The sequence below is a fragment of the Acomys russatus genome, chromosome 3 (genome assembly GCF_903995435.1).
Source record: "Acomys russatus chromosome 3, mAcoRus1.1, whole genome shotgun sequence".
Classification (NCBI taxonomy): domain Eukaryota; kingdom Metazoa; phylum Chordata; class Mammalia; order Rodentia; family Muridae; genus Acomys; species Acomys russatus.
This window is the reverse complement of record NC_067139.1, coordinates 77,786,327-77,805,387: the sequence shown is the minus strand read 5'-3', so window position 1 is coordinate 77,805,387 and position 19,061 is coordinate 77,786,327. Positions and strand designations below refer to the sequence as shown.

At 44.2% G+C, this 19,061-nt stretch overlaps 1 protein-coding gene across 2 annotated transcripts in view; it reads right to left on the bottom strand.

Moving 5' to 3' along the window:
- The window catches only part of Fbxo34 (F-box protein 34), a 62,455-nt gene that overhangs the window by 14,429 nt on the left and 28,965 nt on the right, over window positions 1-19,061 (bottom strand). The window lies entirely within an intron of this gene.

The following is a 19,061-nucleotide window of genomic DNA, read 5'->3' as shown; positions in this document are numbered from 1 at the left end:
AGGCTGGCCTTCAGCATGAAAATCAAGGGTTTAAATTATAGGCATAGACCAACAAAGCTGGTTCAATCAATTTACTTTTGGTTTTTCAAGACTGGGTCTCTCTGTGTAGCCTTGGCTGCCCACACTCACTGAAGTGAGGAGAGAGAAAAGGCACTACGTAACCATCATAGCAACTTAACTACCAATAGTCATTAAACCCTGACCTCTTAGCTACATACCATTAACATAATTAATATTCTCATTTCACAAATGTAGAACGATCATTAGAATTTATGACTCGTGAGGGCTAGAAAGACGGCTTGGCAATTACGAGCACAGGCTGCTCTTCAAAGAACCCAGTTTTGATTCCCAAAAACTGATGGTGGCTTGTGGGACCTGCCACCCTCTTCTGGCCTCCTCCAGGGGGCATGCATGGAGTGCACAGACATACAATGGAGGTAAAACATTCACATAAATACATTTAAAACAGTAAAACGAATAGTCACAGTCAACAAATGTTTTATGAGTTATGTAATAATCAACAATTACCGAGGTCCCTTTCAGTGAGCACAATTACTTGATTGTTTTCCTTTAATCCTATTTCTCCACTCTTTAAGTCACAGATCAAAGTCACTTAAAGTTCATTTTAATAGAAAATAGTTCTTAGCTGGGCCTAGTGGTGCAGACCTTCAATCCCAGTGGGGTGCTCCGAATGAGAATGACCCCCATCCAGTCAGTGGAGCTGTCTGGAAAAGATTATCAGCTGTGACCTTGTGGGAGGAGGTGTGTCACTGGGATGGGTGTTGAGATTTCAGAAGTCCATGGTGGGCCCAGTCTCCCTTGCTTTCTGCTTGTAACTTGTGGGTCAGACGTGAGCTCTCAGCTGCTTCCCCAGTGCAGGGCTATGCCTGCTTGCCTGCCACCACTGTCCCCACAAGACGACCATGGACTCACCCTTTGACACTGTCAGCACACCCCCAAGCAAATGCTTCTTTGTATAAGTAGCCTTGGTCACAGTGTCTCCTCACAGTAAGAGAACAGTGACTAAGACACCCAGCTCCTGGGAAGAAGGGACAAGGTAGTTAGGGTAAGAGGATTTCAAGTTCAAGGTCTCCCTGGGCAATTCAGCAGGCCAAATGTGGTGGCGTATATCTTGTAATCCAAGCAAGAAGACTTGTGTGGGCTTCTAGGCCATTTGAATAAATGCTTTTACTTAGGTGATAAAGATATTAAAGACAAATCAAAGGGTCAGAAACAGGCTGCCCTTAATGTAAAATACAAAGAAAACTAAAGCTTATCCAGAATCTTCTCAAAGCCTTTTTTTTTTTAAAGAGCCCTAACTATGTAGCCTACCTAGCCTGAAGCCTGCTATGTAGACCAGGCTGGCCTTGAAAGTCGCCTGCCTCTCCTTCCTAAGCATTGGGCTACTGCTGCAGGACAGCATGCCTGGCTCCTCAGGGTCAGTTATGTGTGTACTTTAGTCATCTGCAAAGGGCCTGTAATTGAAAACTGATGTGCTGCTGCTATGATCACCGCCCCTTGCCCAGGTCTCTCTCACTGTCCTCTCCTCAGCCATCAGCATTACCTGACGCCGCTAGATGCCTCTTTTAAGTTGGCAGAACTGTGCTTTCCCTAGGGGCAATTACCTTACATGATAGTTAGATAATCTTAATTCTTTCCTGTGTTCCCTAGAATCTGCACCACAGTGACTTACACATGGCACACATTAAGCAGCGAGGAAGCGATGCCAGATGTAAGGACTTACACCCCCAATAGATAGAAACCTCTCAAACAGGACACAAGGAGCCACTTAATCCGCACTTGAGCAGCCGAGGAAGCTGAGGAAACTGAGCAATTCCTTCTGTTATTTCCCCAGCTTGTGCCTTCCCCCCAAGCTGCCACACCGCAGGTGAGAGGTGAGGCGGGGTAAGGGACACAGGGCTCGGGTCTGGTTAGGTTCCTGCAAAGCATACACCTGGCTGAAGTAGCAGCTTTTTTCCAGCATTCTAGTTACTTCAAATATTTCTAATGCAATGTCAGATTTTAAAGAAAATTATGGACACCAGCTTTGTGAAGCCAATCACTTTTACAATAAAGTCATTTAGGTTTTAACACTGTCAAATTAGATAGAAAAAAAAAACCCTTCAACTCACAGGCTGCTAAAAGCCTCTGGAACAGAACAGTCTGGATGAGCAGGTGCCCAGCAGCTGCCCTCTCACTTCCAAATGCCCCAGATCCTGATTTTTTTTTTTTTTTTTTTTTTTTTTTTTTTTTTTTTTTTTTTTTTTTTTGGTTTTTTGAGACAGGGTTTCTCTGTGTAGCCTTGGCTGTCCTGGACTTGCTTTGTAGACCAGGCTGGCCTTGAACTCACAGCGATCCGCCTGCCTCTGCCTCCCGAGTGCTGGGATTAAAGGCATGCGCCACCATGCCCGGCTTCAGATCCTGATTTTTAAAGTATAAAGCACCAACTTTTAACTAGAAACATTAAAAGGTCTCCCCATGATTCTTCATCATGCCAAGCACAGCTGCCTAAGAGGAATGTCTACATAGATTCTTTTAAAAAATAAAAAAGGCCAAACTACTATCAGCACAAATGCTTCCTGATACGCAGACTCCTAAGCACTCAGACTGGAAAGGAAGAGAATGCCAAGAAACATAAAAACACTCTGAAGCGTGTTATCCGATATATAAGCTGTGTCCTATTGTGTCCTGGTCATTTCTGTATGGAAATCATTTATTTTAAAAACATATAAAATATTAACTTCAACAGAAAACCCCCATCGACCTGACTCAAAGAAACGTCCCCCACAGGCTGCTGGGTTGGAACACTTGGTCCCGGCTGGTGGTGCTCTTTGGGAAGCTTTGGACATGGAACTAGCAACTAGCTGGGGAGTCGGCTCAGTGGCTAAGAGCACTTGTTGCTGCTGCAAAGGACCCCGGCGTAATTCCCAGCACCACCTCCTTGGGCACCAGGCACACAAGTGCTATGCAGGTGCATGTGCAGGCAAAACACTCAAACACATGAAATAATAAAAGTTAATCTTAAAAAAAAAAAATGTAGGGACACAGAGGCAGGATGCCCAGTCTCCTCTGGGTCTCTCTTTCCAAGTCCCAGGAGAAGTGAGCAAGCTAAGTTGCTTTTCTCAAGTATTTTGCCACAGGAAGGAGAAATATGGCACAGATACATGTGGAGAAGAAAAGCTAAAAAACAGAAATAGAAATGTGATTAAGAGTAATGACATAAAAACTTCTTTAACCACAGTTTCTACTTTACAAACTCATTCCACATTGTCAATCTTACAGAAAACAAGCAATTATAACCACAGCTCACAAGCTGCTGGAATGTGTGAGACATGGTCCAACCTTTTCCTTTCCACACTCACAACAGGATGCTACTTCCTTCCATGGCTTGGTAGTCAACCGTAGCCATTTGGAAAAAGTAAGGAGGCAGCAGATGCAAACCCTCATCCCCCCCTTACAGCCCCCCCCCCCCGCCTCCCCCACACCCAGCAGCATAGCATCCCACTCGGCTCTTTGTCTGGTGCAGAACCACTTCTTCCTGGGGCCACTCTGTGGGCTGATCCTTTCTCCACACTGTTAGTAGCCCTGATGCTGGCATATCTGTAAGCCTCTCAACATCTGTACTCATAACCTGCAACCATTATGCAGAAAAGGAGATGTGCACTCAGAAAGCAATACCAGCTCAAGACCATTGTGCTGGTTAGTTTTCGTCAACGTGACACAAGCTGCAGACCACTGGGCTAGAGGGCCTTCGCCTGAGGACCCGTTCCCTTGGAGCTGGCCTGTGGGGTGGGGACGGCAGCCCTCTGTGGCCTGCAGCCAGGGCTCCTCCATCGTCCTCTCTTCAGTTCTTGCTTCCAGGCTCTCGCACTTGAGGTCCTTAGTGATGGGCTGTGATTTGGAAGTGTACATCAGATAAACCCCTTTCTCCCCAAGGTCCTTCTAGTCAATGTTTTTACTACAGTAACAGAAACCTAATTAGAACAATCCCAGCAAACACAGACACAGCCATTACATCATAAATCAACATTCCTGGGACACTGAGAAACAAAATGGGACACAGTTTTAAATAAAAAATGTAAGTAGGTATACTAAATCCCCCTAATATTTAGCAATACGCTTTCCTTCAGGAACTTAGTCCTGCCATGTATGCAGCAACACGTATTTCTCAGTATTAGGCAGCTTATATAAGACAACCTGAAAAAATTATCTAAAAAATTTACATTGATTAACAACTTTATTGGGAAGAAAATTAAAGCCAGGCTGCACTGCGTGGGGTGCTGTGAAGACCTGGGGGTCTAGACCCACCATACACTCCAACAGACCCCTAAAGCCAGGTTTCCAGGCAGGCACCACAAACACTGTATGGCAGAAATCTCAGCATTCAGAAAAGGCACAGAAGTTTAAGGTCTCCTTCAACTAACAGCAAATCAATGCCAGCCTGGGTCATTGAGATGCTGAGGAAAGGAGAGGAGAAGTGAGAAAGGGAAAAGAGGAAGAAGGAAAAAGGAAAGAGGAAAGGAAAAAGGAAAGAGGAAAGGAAAAAGGAAAGGAAAGGGAGAGAGGGGAGAGAAAGAAAAAGAGACAAAGGAAAGGTTTCTCTGTGTAGCCTTGGTTGTCTTAGACTGACTTTGTAGACCAGGCTGGCCTTGAACTCACAGCGATCCACCTGCCTCTGCCTCCTGAGTGCTTGGATTAAAGGCGTGTGCCACCACGCCCAACTAAAAAGTCAGTTCTTATAGTCAAACATTTTTTTGCCTTTGAACAGACTGTACAGTTAAAATATTAAACACCACAAGCTAATGAATATCACGTTCTTAGTTCTTGGATTCACTAGGAAAATATTTTAACACCTAAAGATAGATACCAAGAACCTTGATTTTGTCAAGGTAAAATGAAAGCTAAAAATGTGCTATGGAAGCTTTCAGCAGCAGCTCACACAGAGCGGTGGAGGGAAGAGTTGCCAGGTGTGTGGGGATGGGGCCTGGGGGAGGGGGCACAAGCACTCAGCAGAGCACCGGCCTAATGATAAGATGGCATCGTACGTGAGATCTGCACGTAGACTGCATGTATCAACCTCAGTTTCAAGCCAGTATTGGTTAAACTGGTACCACAAGAGCATCTTACTTATCTGATATAAAGGGACACACATGTGGGGTGGTGGGTGACAACTTTGATCCCAGCACTCAGGGAGGCAGAAGCAGGTGAGTAGATTGTAAGCATACTCTAAGAGGCTAGCACAGCCTTCGAACTGAGAGCTGGGCTTATAACGTACACTATACCTAAATGAATAACGGCCGTGGGCAGAAAGGACAGTGACTCCGTACATACAAGTAACAGACTTAGGCGAAAGACTTCAGAAGGCTTCTGTAAAGTGGACCAGATCACAAAACAAGGTGGTATTGTTAATACAAAAGCCATGAAGACAATATGAACACAGCTAAATGACAGAAGTAGGATAAGAGCATCAGGCTACCACAGATAAACACACAAAACAGGAACATCTTTTGGGGACTGAAGCCGATCCTGGTATACAGTCAAATCAGTCTTTAAAATCTCAGATTTGAAATTTTTAGGAAAACACATGGAGACCTCCAAATACTGCTAGGGAGGATGGACTAATACAGACAGGGCCCCTTCAGCTGCGCTGAAAGTCTGATTTAAAGTTCCTTGTAGGCCGGGCATGGTGGCGCACGCCTTTAATCCCAGCACCTGAGAGGCAGAGGCAGGTGGACCACTGTGAGTTCAAGGCCAGCCTGGTCTACAAGTGAGTCCAGGACAGCCAAGGCTACACAGAGAAACCCTGTCTCAAAAAACCAAAAATAAATAAATAAATAAATAAAGTTCCTCGTTTTAGTAAAGGTATAGAGGAAGAGCTAGAGAGACAGCTCAGAGGTTAAGAGCACTGGCTGCTCTTCCAAAGGTCCTGAGTTCAATCCCCAGCAACCACATGGTGGCTCACAACCATCTAAATGAGATCTGATGCCCTCTTCTGGTGTGTGGGGGTATATACAAAAATACTGTATAAATAATAAATACATCTTTTTTAAAGGTATAGAAGAATTCCAGAGTTCGTAGACCTGAAACTAAATGTGCACAGAACAAAATGGCATCACAACTATGTGATGTTGCTTTGCTGTAAGCTTTTTCATGACCCTCCTGTCCAACCTCTAAAGTGTTGAGATTACAGGCATGTACCACCACACCCAGCTCTTAGCTATAAACTTCTGGCACAGTTAGGGAAAGCCATCAATCTAGAAGCGTGCACTGTCTCGTCCACAGGCTCTCACATGAGCAAGGGCAGAGGAAGGAGAGGGACACCAGAAATTAGGAGAGCAAACCCCACATATGGCAAACAGCAGATGTAGATGCTTCTCATTTACTGTGGGAAGGAAGGATATCAATAAAGAAAATGCCACTGAAATTAACATGATTCTAGCCGGGCATGGCGGCGCACACCTTTAATCCCAGCACTCAGGAGGCAGATTGTCGTGAGTTCAAGGCCAGCCTGGTCTACAAAGCGAGTCCAGGACAGCCAAGACTACACAAAGAGACCTGGTCTCAAGAGAGAGAGAGAGAGAGAGAGAGAGAGAGAGAGAGAGAGAGAAGAAATTAACATGTTTCCTAAAACAGAACTAACTAGAAACAGAGGAAATGAGAAAGTTCAAGGAGCTAAGAGAAAAACAAAAATTTTTTTCTTTTCTTTCTTTCTTTTTTTTTTTTCCTATTTTTATTTATTTTTTGAGACAGATGTCCATGGCGCCTCAGGCATCTGGGACCTGGCCTCCTTCACGTCATCAATGTTATCCAGATGCCTGATCAAACCATCAACCCACACTTCTCTCCAGCTCATACGCTAGGGAGTCTAACCCTCCGCGTGCACATCTATCAAAGAAACCTCTCAAACTCAGCATGGCCAAGTAGAAGTCCTGATTCCCTTTGCACTCACAGTCTACAAACTTCCCCATTTTAATAAACAAAAACATCTGTTACCAGCCAAAGCCTGGACTCTTTCTTGGGCCCCTAACCCTGCTTGCAGAGGACCTGCTGCCCTGTAACCTCTAAGGGCACTGGGCATGTATGTGGTGCGCCGACATGTGTGCCACTGTAAAAACACTTATGCCATAAAAGGGAAAAAGCGGTAGAACAGAGCATCTCTATTTTGTTACAATGCAAGAATAGATGAATGGAACAAGATGAAGCTGAAATAATGGTGGCTGACAGAACAGGGTGGCAGCAGTGGACAGTGGCAGCAGTGGACAGTGGCAGCAGTGGCCGGATTCTTGTTAAAGACCGAGGGTGGACCTAATGGGATATGTGAGGATGGTTATGAGCCTTCCTGTGGGTTCTGGGACTCCAACCTGGGTTCTCTGCAAGAGCTTTTCATCACTGAGCCATCTTGCCCAGTCCTTCAGAAGTCCCAGGAGACAGTCCCACTCTGCATCCCTGCTTACCTGTCTCTCCTATGCTCACTCAGCTTAATGAACGGGAAAACAACTCATTTTCAAACATGACACACGCAGTCTCACCTTACAGCTTTGACAATGGCTGCTATAAACCTGCTGTTACCCACAGATATCCTCTTGTGTCTCTTTTCCTTCTTCCTTCTCTTCCCTTCACCCTCTTTCTCCTTCCAGGTTTCTGCTTATATGCTGTCTTCTTCTCAGAACACTTCTAGATTATTCCTAAAGACTGCTCCTCTATGTCTGCCTTGCTCCTCTGCACACTGCCCCACCTTGCGTGCTTCACTACAACCCTGTTCCAACGTGCACAGTCTGAGCTGTGCTCACTCCTCTATGCATCAGTTCCCCAAACTGTGTTTACAGCTACACAAATACTGTCAGGCAAACTCACACCAATTGTGCAGCAGGCCTAAAGTTCAATTCCCAGCACCGTCTCCTCTAAACGTTAACAACCGTTTTAGGTCTAATATTCTAACTACATCAAGCTCTCCACAAGGTTTGTAAGGTAGGACTTCGACCTTGTCTCCCACAGCTTCCCTGCTGGCATAATAAGATGCAAAGCTTAGATCATCCCTATCCACAGGTTTTACTTAGCTAATCTGAAATGAATTGTGCTTTGATTTTTCCCAGGCACTTTAATTCTATCCACAAGCTAAAGGTGAAGTAAGCAACTGTATTTGACGAGCTACCAGACATTTTAAATTATTTTAAAAAATATTTTCTCATACTACAGTAACCAGGGTAGATAGCTTGGGTGGCAAAGTTCCAATCCCCCTGTGCTCTTTTTTATTCTGCTCCACAGGCCTATGATGATGTAGGCCCCACAGCCTTGCTCCTTACTGACATCTAAGAAGCACACGTCACAACCTCCACCACATGTTTACATCAAAGACTGTGAGGGCCACATGGACAATTTGGCCTAAGTAACATCACTTTTTACTTTCGTCTCATGTGATTATTCTTCTAACCCTAACCCTGAGTTAGCTGGTTCCAAGGCAGACTGGGAGAAGGACGAGGAATGGTGATGACACCGAGCAGGAAGTTGTCAGGTTATCCTCAGACACATGTGAAAAGTCCACCTGCGTCTGTTCTGAAGTCTCTGCAAGGTGACTGGATCTCAACGCAGGGGAGCACCCTTCCCTTACAATCGCCTTAGTTGTGCTGCCATACTTGTAAGGATGCTTACATACACCCTTAACAGGCCATGCTGTCAAGCCTAGGAAAAGGTATTTGGATTGGTTTTTATATCCTCCTGAAAACAACAGAACAGAACCCTGCCTCAGAATAAGCTAATTCCTTGTTACCATAGTAACAAGACATTTGCTGAAAGTGTAAAGCATTCTGGGGCTTTGTTCTTATCAAGAATGAGATAGGCCCAAAAGAGCCAATTTTAGACTGTATTTATATACATAAGGTGGTATTTTTTGACTCTTAAGTAACAAAAAATTTTAAATTACTTGGTAATTTAGTAAGACTAAAGAAAACAAAAGTGTTGGGTTCTATTTAGTTATGCATATCTCTGCTCCATCACAGAACTCAGCATTACAGGTTTTCAGACTGGCCATGAACTCAAAACATACTAGGACCTACAAGGTTCCCATGCAATGGTCCTGCTGCAAATAAAGAGCCACTAAAGTTAAACAAGGAAGCAGGGAAAGCCAAGGGTGCTGCGCAGAGCTGACAAGGCTGAAACACTGACAGCGTAAAGAAGCCATCTCAACAGATTCCTAAGGGAACTACTCAGTCCTGGTCAGGAGATGTGTGTGCCCCTTATGCTGAAGCCTAGGCCCCAGTGTGACTGCACTTGGAGGTGAGACTTTTAGGTGATCCTTAGATCATCAAGGTGGAGCCCTCATAAATGGGACCTGTTCTAACTGGAGTCAGTAAGATTTTAGGCATGAAAAACCCAAAACTGCTACAGTGCAACAATCAGAAATACTGTAAGCAATCTTTAAAAAAAAAAATGTACACACACACACACACATTACTTTGGGCAGTTATGCGAGAGAGGAAAGTGAGGGTGGCCATTCCTCCTGGCAGCACAGTGAGAGGCTGCCCATGAAAGGCATTTGGTTATAATCTCCTGACATGACAACCAGGTATTCCTGGCGAGGGCAATCATTTCTGACAACTCAGTGAAAAGAAAGCAAAAGCCGCCCCCCGCATCCCCACCCGACCCCCAGCTTCTATAAGCAATTGCCTTAGACTCTTTCACTTCAGAAAGTTCAAGCTCTAAAATTTACCAATGAAGAAATTCTAAAGCCATCCTTGGTTACTCCCTTTTGTCTATTTTTTTATACAATGCCACGTGCCGTGGTGGGCATGTGGAGGTCAGGACAGAGGGAGGAGATGCAGGGAGCGCACTCGGCTCATCAGGTGCAGCAGCAGCGTAGGCCGCTGAACCGTCCTGCTAGCCTGCTCTGTTGACTTCCGTATTTGGTTTTTCTCAGAAGATGAATATAACAAGATTACAGCATTAACAAGTTAACCCAAATGAAAAATATTTTGGTGAATCATAGAGATATTTTTAATTGTGATTCAACCCACATTGGTTTCTTTTTAGTTGACATGTTCCCACTTTACCGCGGCCATCTGCTGTATCAACAGCACGCCATCTTTCACCCAAGTTTTAACAACACTATGACTGTGCATAAAAAATACAAACTTTCTCACCTCAGCGTTTTATGGACTTCTGAGTTTTAGAGACAAGGTATCAGTACGTTTCCTCAGCTAGACTCAAACAGTCTTTCTGCCTTAGCTCTAGGACAGGGAAGAAAAAGAAAAGAAAAAAGCACCCTCTACCATACTATAAACAGAAAAAAGGCCCAGGCTGGACATCTCCCCCAAGGCCCGCCCTGTCTTTGGGAACTGCACTGGGGAGAGGCAAATGAGCAGCCGCAGCTCTGGCTCTCCCAGATCTCTAGAGCTGCCATGTTACAGGCCAAGGCCAAGAGAAGAGCCTGTCGAGGGGTCTGGTCAGCCAGGTCCTCACTGTCACCTCTTCAATGCTCAATGCCTCAATAAGCTTTTCAAAAACCTACAGAAACGGCTAAATGGTAGATTGTTTTCCCGGTGTGCACAAGGTTCTAGGCTCAGTCCTCAGTCCAGCAAAATTAAATACAAACCCTATGTATGTTCACTAGACCATGCCTTAAAAGGCACCGCTCCTTGTTCAGGGATTCGGTACTTCCAATGCATGTTGCAGGCAATGCCAAGCAAATGCAGGGCAGTTTCTGAGGAAGGCAGGAATGATACTCACAGGACGCAGATTCGAGCCTAATCCCATTTTTTCACTGAAGGTAATTTGTTGACCATACAAATCAAGGTGATTTTTCATGTGAAGAAAGTTCAGGGGAAGGTCCTTCTGGATACCACAGAATGTCTGTCTCGAGCATACGCGTACAAAGAAGCCTGGCGGGATCCCCCTTGCCATCCTTTTCAAAAGGAGAAGATGTCTGAGGGAACCAGGACGGCTGAGGACAACAACCAGCGCATATGCAGTCTGACCTACATCTCCTCAGCTGAGAGGAGACTGAGAAGGGGAGCAGAGCAGCTGGGCATCCCCCACAGGCTTCACGAAGATCACCATGGTCATCTGAGTAAGAAAGGCTCCTGCATTTCAATGCCTGGTTTCCTGGTTGGTACAAGTGTTTGGGAAGGATTAGGAGGTGTGGCCTTGCTGGGGAGGTGTGTCACTGGAGGTGCCTGCCCTAAGCCCAGCCTTTCTCCCTCTGTGAGCTCTCAGCAACTGTGCCTTGGCTGCCTGCTGCCATGTTCCCCGTCACAGTGGCCACAGATTCACCCTAGGAAACTGTAAGCAAGCCCCCAAACTCAACGCCTTTTTTATAAGTTGCCTTTGTCATGGTGTGTCCTCACAGCAATAAAACAGTGACTAAGACAACATACCACTCTTCACACCTGGGTCCCAGTGCAAGTCACATGTCTGTCCAGTGTCAAAAGGGACTTTCAGGAATCTATTCATTTTAGTTACAACAGTCACTGTCTTAAACCACAACAATCTTCTGAGAAATGAGAGCATGTGTGTGACACTCAGGTATGCAACTCAGGAGTAAAGCACACGCCAGGCACATGCAAGATCCTGCATTCAATACTTAGCCCAGGAATGACCTAAAAGCTTACACCCCATCCTCCACCTTTTTTCCCCATTTGTTTTGCTACTGGGTGTCAAGCTTGTCTTGACCTGTGGTGATCCTCCTGCCTCTGTCTCTGAGGTCCTGTTTCCACTGACATCACCACCTTGTTTCCCATGACATTTCTTGACTGGTCATTTATCTGTCAGTAAAAGAACAAGGCAGGAGAACGTGGAGACCTGAACTATATGACATGGAGGACACTGACAGTCTTGTTTTAAGGGAAGGGGGTTTGAGACAGGGTTTCTCTGTGTAGCCTTGGCTGTCCTGAACTCGCTTTGTAGACCAGGCTGGCCTCGAATTCACAGAGATCCACCTGCCTCTGCCTCCCGAGTGCTGGGATTACAGAGGTGTGCCACTAGGCGCCACTGGCACTGACAGTCTTAACAGCCCATTCACATGATCTTAAGACTCAAAGTCTCACTAGAGTAAGGCACAATTAACTGCCTACCAGAGTGGGTGAGTCATCAGGCCACTAGACGCAGCCATTGGTGGATAACAAACTGCAAAAGAAGCTGGGACAACAAACTATTCCTGTTGCAGTTATCCTCAAGACCAGACAATATGATCTGATACTGTTTCATCTTCCCACACTTTCCTAAGCAACAAGCACAGGCCATGCAGTTTCAACCATGGCAAGACAGTTACACTTGAGGGAAATGAACATCTCATTTCCTCCCACAATAAACAAAACCTTTTCTTTACTTGCAAACCAGTTGGAGATTGGCTAGGTCAGTTTTGAAATCCCTTTAATAGTTGAAATCATTTGTGTATTTTATCAAGTATTCCATCACAGCTGGGTATGATAGCACACTCCTTTAATCCTAGCACTTGGGAGGCAGAAGCAGGCAAATCTCTGTGAGTTCGAGGCCAGCTTGGTCTACAGAAAGAGAGAGGGGGAGGGGAAAGAGATATTACAGCCGGAAATTTCTGGAAACAGAAACAGGAAGTAAAGGGCCAGGGAGCTGCTTCAGTGGACTGAACACTTGCTGACAAGTGCCAAGAGCAGAGTTTGGACGCCCAGCACGCAGGTAGGTAAATGTCAGGCAGATGTGTGGGCAGCTGCCTATAATCTCAGCACTTGGGAGAGAGACATGCAGACTCCCAGGACAAGCCGGATGACTAGACTAGCCAGAACCTGTGGGCTCAGTGAGAGACTCTGTATCAATAACCAGAAATCAATGAAAGACACCTCCATATGAACATACATGTGTGCTCACACAAACAAACCTACACACCCAGCAATTTTTAAAATAGTAGTAGCAGGGCTAAAAATGGAATGACTAACATTTTTCTGAAATATGGTCCAATTTCCCTACCTTTTTGTCACTCTTCACATAACTTCCCTTCCCCCACTTGGAAAAAGCTTATGGTCCTCTGACAGCGTTACAACAGACGCAGTCTGGACTTGAGGCGCGGCAGTTTGAGGTGATGCCATGCAATGCTGCAGGCTGGGCATGCTGACATGCTGAATACCCTTAAAGCAATCTCCAAACCAAGGTCTCTAACTTCCTCCCTTCCTTCTGTCTCCCTCAAAGCACAGGAAGGGAGGCTCTCCAGATCCTTTATCCAACTAAAGGGATGGCAGTCCTAAGTTCTCCTCCCTAAACCTGTAGAACAGGAAAGAGTAACTTTCAGGGAAGATGGCTGGGACAACGCTATGTCCAGAGCCCAGATGAGCTTTGCTCCGGACTGGCATTGCCTGTTCTGTGTGGCTATCCATCGCCTCTTAAAAACATTTACTCAAAATACTCAAAAACTGCACACATCTCCAACTTCCTGCTTTCCTAAAGAGAATACACACACAAAAATGCATGACTTCTCTCCTGCTAATCTATTGTGGTTTATTTCAACAGAACTCAATTATGGGGCCTTCAGAGGGGAGAAGGGAAGTTTCTTTAGCACCTATAAAGTGATCAAGTGCATGTAGACCCTCCAGCCCATGAGGTACAGTCAACATCCAACAAGTGTTAGGGAAAGAACGTATGTGCATCTGCAGTGTGTGCTGGCTCGGGCGCTGCAGGCACCTCAGCACAAATGCTCCCAGCCAGCACACCATGCTACTTACCCAGAGCTCCCAAGTGCACGCACCGCCCAAGGAGACCAGAAGAAGACAACAGGTACTCGTAACTGCTAAGCCATCTTTCCATCCCGACTACACGTTTCTCACATATGAGCCATCTTTAATACACCACTGACCATAACTCCATCTACCAATGTCCTTCCCACAAGGCTGACAGTCAGGTCTTTCTTCACTTTGAGGGAAACTGGAAGTCTCTGAGGAATCCAACCACAGGAAAAAAATGTAAAAAGCTTCCAAACTCAATCTGGGAAGTTAGTTACCCATTAGCTGGTAAGTCTGACTTGTATATTCAGAGCTTTCCTATCCAAATTCTACTATGAAACAAGAAGCCACCAAGAATGTAGACATTTCTAACTCAAAAGACAAAACAGGAGAACAATAAGTCCAAAGAGGGAGGGAGGGTAGGGAGGAGGGAGGGAGGGGAGGACGCAATCAATTAATAGCCCAGAGGTAAGAAGGCTTGGTGCTAATACCCATATCTCAGAACTTAAGAGGCCGAGGAAAGAAGACTGCCATGAGTGTGAGGCCAGCCTGGGCTACAGAATAAGGCTGTATTAAGCTGTATTAAAGAATATTTAGGTAAATAAAAAATGATTAAGCTAAAAGTATTGCCTCTGGGGAAAAGTTGAGGATTAAAAAAAAAGGTTGTTGCTTATAAAATGCTGCTGTTCTTCAAACCAACTCTTACAAAGCTATTGAATAAACTGCATGCATTAAGTATTTGGTTTAAAATTCAAAACAAAAATTCAACTATTTAAGTTGTAATTCCTTTTTAAAAGATTTTTAGTTTTAACTGTGGCGCCCTGGAGCTGGATTATTGGTGTCTGTAAAGCACCCACCTGGGTGCCGATCCCATTCTCTGCAAGAGCTTAGTGTTTTTGACTGCACCACCTTGCTCATACCACCCTCATGACTCCTAGTTCACATTAATAAAAAATGTCCCCTGAAAGAAAACTTCATTTGTTTATAATAATCCAAGTTTCTACAACAAATGTATATTATTACCTGAATGAAACTATAGCTGTCTGATTCTATGTGTCTGATTCTATTCAGTTATTTATAACTGTTATTTTTAACTGTTTTATTCCTATTATCAGGAAAAAAGGAAGTTATCTCAATAATTCATACAGTTGGTGATACTCTGGTTTCTCTCAAGACAATATTCAAAGCACTATAAAGGGGCTATTTCTACTTAATGCTGTGTGAGAAGTTAAAATAATCAAGTCAATAAATCCTCAAATGTCCCCTAAGATGGCAACAACTTTGATTTTTTTTTGTTTGTTTGTTTTCCCCTTCTTCTTCTTCTTCTTTCTCTGTGTAGTTCTGGCTGTTCTGGAACTCACTTTGTAGAACAGGCTGGCCTCTAACTGACCAAAATCCTCCTGCTTCTGCCTCCTGAGTACTGGGATCAAAGGTGTGCATCCCTCACCCTGCCAACTTTGATCTTAATAATAACGATAATGTTATTATAATAAATAATAAATATACTGTTACTATTCCCAACAGGGAAGTTAACATCTTTAGTATGTAAATATGGTATGAAATATCAAATACACTGGTTTAACTGAGACACCATTTGTTTCTAGTTTACACCTTTACATGACTTTTAAGAGCGTTTTTAGTTTTATTACTATTCCTGAGCGTGTGCATTCAGGCACATGTAGAGGTCAGAAGACTTCTTCTGGAGTCAGTTCTCTCCTTCCACCATGGACTCCAGGGATCAAACTCAGGCCCTCAGAACGTGCAGCCAGGGCTGTTAACCACTGAGCCCAATCAGCCCACCTCGTCATGAGGCTTTAAAGCTGAGTCTTACTTAGCTAGAAACGTTACCATGGCCTGAGTTTTGTAAACACAATTCAGATAGCAATACCGTTTCCAGACAGGATGACAATGACCACAACGGCATCATATTTAAGGAAGAACTTGCTTAGCACAGACAGCTGAGACAATATGTAGACTACAGTCCAACCGAGGCAGCCACGTGTGTACATTTACTCCCTTAAGAGTGACTTGATTTGTTTTAATCTGGTATATCATGACTTCTGGATTTAAAGCTGGTTTCATAGCTTGCTGTGCTAGTAAGCAGGCAGTCATGGTTATATTAATTTTTAAATCCTAACATTAAAAAAAAAAAAAAGATTCTTTTACTCTTAGCATTGAAATAAGACAGACAAACATAAAGGCAGCCTGCCTTTCTCATCCTCTTCTGGCCTAACGACCAAATACCTTGTCTCCACTATTAATTAGAAAACCCTGGTGTTGAAGGGTGCTGTCATCTGTAGGCTCATCAACACGACCCACTTCTTAGAACACCAGAAGTGTAATCCCACAGCGTGAAATGCTACTCAAATTTTCTTTCCAAAGGCTGCTACCAGAGCCTGGAGAAATGGCTCAGTGGCCCAGAGAGCTCACTGCTCTCCCTGGAGGATCCTAGTTTAGTTCCTGGCACCCATGTCAGGTGGTTTACAACATCCTGGAACTCTACCTCCTAGAAATCAGACATCCTCTTCTGGTCTCCACGGGCACCTGTACACGTGTGGTACACACTCACACAGACACACTTACAGATAAATAAAAACATCTTTTTTTTTTTTTTAAACAAAGCTGCTATCAGATTTCTTTGTCCTAATGTAAATTTAAGGTTTCCAATTTATATAAAGAATCTAACCCTAGACTAGCAGCTGTTATCAATGTAATATTATTCAAAGCTTTATGTTAAACTGTGCAATACTACGATCAGACCAATACTGACTTCCCTGGCTTCTAGGAAGCTCACCACTTTGGGGAAGTTTAGCTTCCCCGGGTAAGAGACGGATGCCACCTCCATCAATTCCCATCTCACTAGTCTGAAAAAAAAAAAAAACAGCTTCAAGTTTCTGATCTGTTCTGAAACAGTTTGCTCTTTTCCATCCTGAGTTTTCCTAAACTATTTCAGGGCTCTGACAATCCTGCCAGTGACTAAGTTTCCTCCAGGGAATAACTGCCTTATTATCAGGATTAAAAACAGTCACTCCTAGCACTTGACTGATAAGATCTGGAAATTCAGTGTAACTTGGGCATGCAATTCCCACCCTAGCCAGTCTAAGGATACTTTGTCACACTTGGAATAATGGCTCACCACCTCACCACTCCGGTGGCATTTATGTTCCAGTCAAGCCCTTCATTTTCCACGTATTCTTACTAATATTAAGGTTTTTATTACTATTTCCTTCCTTGAAACCAGTTACTCCCTGAATCCCTGTCACTCCCAGCCCCCTCACAGGCAAGAGCAAATGTCCTGATGGTTTTAAGGTACAGCAGCTTCCCCGCTGTTTTCCTGTGTCAGAAATACATTGTGCAGTACATGTGCTGTGTGGTAACTCCTGTTCTTGGCAAGCTAGTTCTCCTGCCTGGAAAATCAACAGCAGATAACCTCAGGAGGTCTTTTCCTACACCCTTCAAATGGAAAAGTTCCTTACAGACTTATCCTTCCAAAAAGTGTATCCAAAATAAAGATGAAAAAAAAAAAAATCAACAAAAAGTACATAGCCACAACTGCAAACTTATCTTTACTTTGACCCTTTGCTTTTATATGAACTCAGAGAAATGTGACATAAGCACAGATTATCATTCTAGAACCCCTAAATTCATTCTGCTAGAGGAAACACCCCAATCAATTCACAGAATGATACCCCTAAACCAGACCATTTAATCCTTACTGTTGAATCCAGGAGTGCAATAGGTTCCCTGGCAGAGCCTTTACTTCCTCTCAGCGTTTTTGTTTGGTTTTTCGAGACAGTGTTTCTCTGTGTGGCCTTGGCTGTCTAAGACTGCTTTGTAGACCAGGCTGGCCTCAAACTCAGACATCTGCCTGCCTCTGCCTCCCGAGTGCTGGGATTAAAGGCCTGCCCGGCCTCTCAGTGTATTTTTAAACTGAAGTGTGTGTGGAGGTATTCAGAATGGAGGAACCCAGGCATACTATAGGCGAGCACTCTAGTCCTGAATCCCAAGCCCAGCGTACCACCAAAGACAGGGTCCACTGTGTACTCCTGACTGGCCTAGAACTCAGGGATCCTCCTGCCTCTGCGTCTAGTTTTTCCTTTTAACAAATTAAGCAATAGGCTCTAATAGTTTATTTATTCTTTAATTTCTAATTTGTGACCAACATAAATATTTACAAGTTATCTGCAGCAAGCAGGATGTGACAAGAGATTTCTTATCCTGTTCAGTAACAGGGAAACCATGACTTTCCTGGAAACCTAGCTAGCTGTTCAGTGCCAGTATAGTCACTGGGACCAGAGAAGAACCTACAAGCATGACTTTACTAACCCCACAATCCCTGCCAGCAACCGAAACATCTGTCTTTATCCCCACAAGTAAGTACAGAATTCACCTCTCAGCAAGGAAACTTCTCTTTACAAACATAGGACACCACTACAGAAAACTAAAACCAATCAAAATGCAGAGCTGTGGAGCACAGTCCTCATGGATATAGCTACAAACACTCCCATGCCTAAGGCTGGGCAAACACTGCAGAGGAGAAGTGGAAAGCCAGAGGATCAGGGTGTCTACAATGACACTGTGACTCCAGCAACGTCAGAAGCTACAGCCCCAAGTCTCACCAACATGACTACCCAAACACGAGTTCAACAAGAACACCACCAACAGACACGACAGATCTGAGGTGGGGGGTGGGGGGGAAGCTCACAAGGCCTCAACCCTACACAAAGAACTACAGGCTACTGAGGAAAGCTGGGAGTGGGAGAGGTGGTCTTCCCCAGTGGAGACAGACCACACCAACTGGTTCTCCAATAGCACATGATGAGTCCTGAAAACCAACACAAGTGACATCACACAGACTATAGGTTATATTTAGGGGTGTATATGCATATGCATAGACAGATATGACAGAAAATAACTATTAGTGAAAAATAGGCCACGAATTTGAAAGAGCATGGAGGGATATATGTCAGGGACTGGAAGGAGGAAAGGGAAGGGAGAAATTTCAATATATTATTTCAAAATTTAAAAAATTTTGAAGGAGAGTAATTATACATCCTATTGATGATAATGTCAAAGGTATTGCTAAAACTTTAGATTGAAAGAAAATACTGTTTTATTAAAAATTAATGAAAGTAAGTACTGTTTTGTAACTTTTTCACCATCCAAATACAACCCTCCCGAAACTCCCCCAAGCTTTTAAAGCATAAGCAGCAGGCCAGCAAGATGGCTCAGTATGTAAACAAGCAAGCCTGCTGACCTGAATTCTATTCGTAAAACCCCTAAAAGCTGTCTTCTGACCTCCACGTGTGCTAGCATGCTTCCACACACAGGTGCACACAGTAAAAATCAGTAAAACACAGCACCTAACCAGTGAGGTACTGA